The sequence below is a fragment of the Dermacentor silvarum genome, chromosome 4 (genome assembly GCF_013339745.2).
Source record: "Dermacentor silvarum isolate Dsil-2018 chromosome 4, BIME_Dsil_1.4, whole genome shotgun sequence".
Classification (NCBI taxonomy): domain Eukaryota; kingdom Metazoa; phylum Arthropoda; class Arachnida; order Ixodida; family Ixodidae; genus Dermacentor; species Dermacentor silvarum.
Window position 1 is genome coordinate 225,133,152 of NC_051157.2, and position 4,141 is coordinate 225,137,292.

General features: G+C 50.9%; 1 non-coding gene across 1 annotated transcript; it reads right to left on the reverse strand.

Moving 5' to 3' along the window:
* Positions 1 to 1,421: 1,421 nt before the first annotated feature.
* On the reverse strand, positions 1,422 to 1,496 carry Trnas-gga (transfer RNA serine (anticodon GGA)). Its single transcript has one exon. It is a non-coding gene; the product is annotated as a tRNA-Ser (tRNA).
* Positions 1,497 to 4,141: the final 2,645 nt, after the last annotated feature.

Here is a 4,141-nt window from a genome sequence, read left to right on the forward strand (position 1 = left end):
GACCAAACTTTGGTGTAATTCGGCGAGTTTTCAACGCCTCGAACGTACGGCAGTGCCGTATCAGTTCTGATACGGTGCTCAAGTTCTCTTTACGAATGAGGAAGTTGTACACGTCTTCTGCTATTCCTTTTAAGAGGTGCCCCACTTTATCTTCCTCTGTCATTTGAGGGTTGACGGTTCCGCACAGCTTCAAAATCTCTTCAATATAGGTAGGGCAAGTCTCGCCTGGCACTTGAGCTCTCTGGGCTAATGTGAATTCCGCACGTTTCTTTATTGCATCCGAGTCGCCGAAACATTTCTTGATCTCCTCAACGAAGCGCGTCCACGTAGTTAGCATGTCCGCGTGGTTGTCGTACCATACCAACGCCGTGCCTGCCAAGAAGAAAACAACGTTCCTAAGCTGATTGGCAGCGTTCCAATTATTGTATTGGCTTACCCTTTCGTAATGGGTTAGCCACTCATCCACATCTTCCTCTGCCTTCGCCGAGAACGTGCGTGGCTCTCGGTAGTGCTGGATAGGGACTGGGCTCGCTGGGGCACTGCTGGTGAGGGTGTGTTGCTCGGTGGCCATGATTGAGCGTGACGGCGAAAGTCCGGCGAGGCGACGGCTTCGGCGTGGTTCTTGTGCTGATGGCTCCGTCGTAGGTCGTGGGAGTTACCCAGCACCTCCACCAAATGTTACACACGAGGTGTTTAATGTTGAACCCGATGAATCTCGTTGATATGAGCGTTTCGAGCGCGGTCCCGAGGCAGCTTGGCTCACGTCGTTCTCCTCTTTCTTTCCCCTGGTTGTCTGCGCGGCAGCCGTGGTTCAAGGCAAGAGCTCGTGACAATATTACAGCTAGTAACTTGCTTACTCTTGTGGACCGTCACGAAACATTCAGCTTCGACCATTGGTGCGCCATAGGTGTAGTCCGTCATTTATTGTCTGTATACAGTGCGCATATATTCAAGTGTGCGTCCATTCACTTATTCTTGATACGTCGGCGATAGAGTGGGCGTAAGTTTTCCTGCCATTTGGACAGATGTGTATAGATAACGTAATTAAAGGAAAACTGAGACTTCCACCCAAATGTAGCAATTCGCTACAATGGAAACCCAACCGGGTTCTTCGAAAGAAAGCCTCGCAGTTGAAGAAAAATTCGTCCTGGTCCGGGACTCAAACCCGGGACCAACACCTTTTCGGGGCAGCCGCTCTACCATCTGAGCTAACCAGGCGGCTAGCAGATGGCAGGGCGAAGTCGAATCTGTCGACAACTCGAAGCAAAGGCAAGTGTTCGATGTAATAGTTCAGTGGAAATCCGCTAGGTGGAGATAAGTAATTAAAGGGAAACTGAGACTTCCACCCAAATGTAGCAATTTGCTACAATGGAAACCCAACCGGGTTCCTCGAAAGAAAGCCTCGCAGTTGAAGAAAAATTCGTCCTGGTCCGGGATTCGAACCCGGGACCACCGCCTTTCCGGGGCAGCCGCTCTACCATCTGAGCTAACCAGGCGGCCAGCAGATGGCAGGGCGAAGTCGAATCTGTCGACAACTCGAAGCAAAGGCAAGTGTTTGATGTAATAGTTCAGCGGAAATCCGCTAGGTGGAGATAAGTAATTAAAGGGAAACTGAGACTTCCACCCAAATGTAGCAATTTGCTACAATGAAAACCCAACCGGTTTCCTCGAAAGAAAGCCTTGCAGTTGAAGAAAAATTCATCCTGGTCCGGGACTCGAACCCGGGACCACCGCCTTTCGGGGCAGCCGCTCTACGATCTGAGTTAACCAGGCCGCTAGCAGATGGCAGGGCGAAGTTGAATCTGTGGACAACTCGAAGCAAAGGCAAGTGTTTGATGTAATAGTTCAGCGGAAATCCGCTAGGTGGAGATAAGTAATTAAAGGGAAACTGAGACTTCCACCCAAATGTAGCAATTTGCTACAATGGAAACCCAACCGGGTTCCTCGAAAGAAAGCCTTGCAGTTGAAGAAAAATTCGTCCTGGTCAGGGACTCGAACCACCGCCTTTCCGGGGCAGCCGCTCTACCATGTGAGCTAACCAGGCGGCTAGCAGATAGCAGGGCGAAGTCAAATCAGTCGACAACTCGAAGCAAAGGCAAGTGTTTGATGTAATAGTTCAGCGGAAATCCGCTAAGTGGAGATAAGTAATTAAAGGGAAACCGAGACTTCCACCCAAATGTAGCAATTTGCTACAATGGAAACCCAACCGGGTTCCTCGAAAGAAAGCCTCGCAGTTGAAGAAAAATTCGTCCTGGTCCGGGACTCGAACCACCGCCTTTCCGGGGCAGCCGCTCTACCATCTGAGCTAACCAGGCGGCTAGCAGATAGCAGGGCGAAGACAAATCTGTCGACAACTCGAAGCAAAGGCAAGTGTTTGATGTAATAATTCAGCGGAAATCCGTTAAGTGGAGATAAGTAATTAAAGGGAAACCGAGACTTCCACCCAAATGTAGCTAGCCGCCTGGTTAGCTCAGATGGTAGAGCAGCTGCCATGGAAAGGTGGTGGTCCCGGGTTTGAGTCCCGGACCAGGACGAATTTTTCTTCAACTGCGAGGCTTTCTTTCGAGGAACCCGGTTGGTTTTCCATTGTAGCAAATTGCTACATTTGGGTGGATGTCTCAGTTTCCTTTTAATTATTTATCTCCACCTAGCGGATTTCCGCTGAACTATTACATCAAACACTTGCCTTTGCTTCGAGTTGTCGACAGATTCGACCTCGCCCTGCCATCTGCTAGCCGCCTGGTTAGCTCAGATGGTAGAGCGGCTGCCCCGGAAAGGCGGTGGTCCCAGGTTCGAGTGCCGGACCAGAATGGATGGATGGATGGATGTATGTAAAACTTTAATGAACGTCCTGAGGTACGCGACTCAGCGCGCAGCGGGCCGCTCCCACGTTGGGGCAGTGAGGCCATGCCCGACCGCCGCATCGTGGGCCCTCTGGACAGCCCATAGTTGCGCCCCGGCATCGGGGCTCTTGATAGCGCAGAGCCACTTGTCCTCATTTATTTGTTCCGTGCCTCGTAACGAGGGGCAACGCCAGAGCATATGGTCTAAGCTAGCGAAGTCATTGCAGTGTCTGCAAGAACTACTGGCATAAGTGTCGGGATAAAGCTTGTGTAATAAAGCCGGGCTGGGATACGAGCCTGTTTGCAATAATATGAGGGCCAATGCCTGCGCTCTATTTAACATCTTGTGAGGAAGGGGAAAGTCTCTCCTGCCGAGATAAAAGTACTGCGTAATTTCATTGCATGTTGTCGGTTGATCTCTGTTCTCCACCACTCCTGGCCGGCCGGGGAGTTCTACATGGTCGCGGAAAGCGAGACGTCGCGCCTTGGAGTGGGCCAGCTCGTTGAGGTTTGTGGGGCCTCCCATGATGGATCCCATGTGAGCGGGGAACCACGTGACGAGTGTGGGTGGCAATGCTTTTACCGTCGAGGATGCGACAGGCTTCTTTACACATGGACGGATTCGTCCTTCCCAGGACGAATTTTTCTTCAACTGCGAGGCTTTCTTTCGAGGAACCCGGTTGGGTTTCCATTGTAGCAAATTGCTACATTTGGGTGGAAGTCTCAGTTTCCATTAAATTACTTATCTCCACCTAGCGGATTTCCGCTGAACTATTACATCAAACACTTGCCTTTGCTTCGAGTTGTCGACAGATTTGACTTCGCCCTGCCATCTGCTAGCCGCCTGGCTAGCTCAGATGGTAGAGCGGCTGCCCCGGAAAGGCGGTGGTCCCGGGTTCGAGTCCCGGACCAGGACGAATTTTTCTTCAACTGCGAAGCTTTCTTTCGAGGAACCCGGTTGGGTTTCCATTGTAGCAAATTGCTACATTTAGGTGGAAGTCTCAGTTTCCCTTTAATTACTTATCTCCACCTATCGGATTTCCGCTGACAGGCCGGACAGGCCGCCAATGGAAACTGAACCTGGCAACGTTCAATACGCGTACCCTCTCGAGTGAGGCTAGCTTAGCAGGACTATTTGAGGAATTATCAGGCATTGCCTGGGATATTATTGGCCTTAGTGAGGTTAGAAGAACTGGTGAAGCTTACACAGTGCTGACTAACGGCCACGTCCTCTGCTACAGAGGTCTTCCAGATAAGAGAGAATCCGGGGTAGGATATCTAGTCCATAACAACATAGC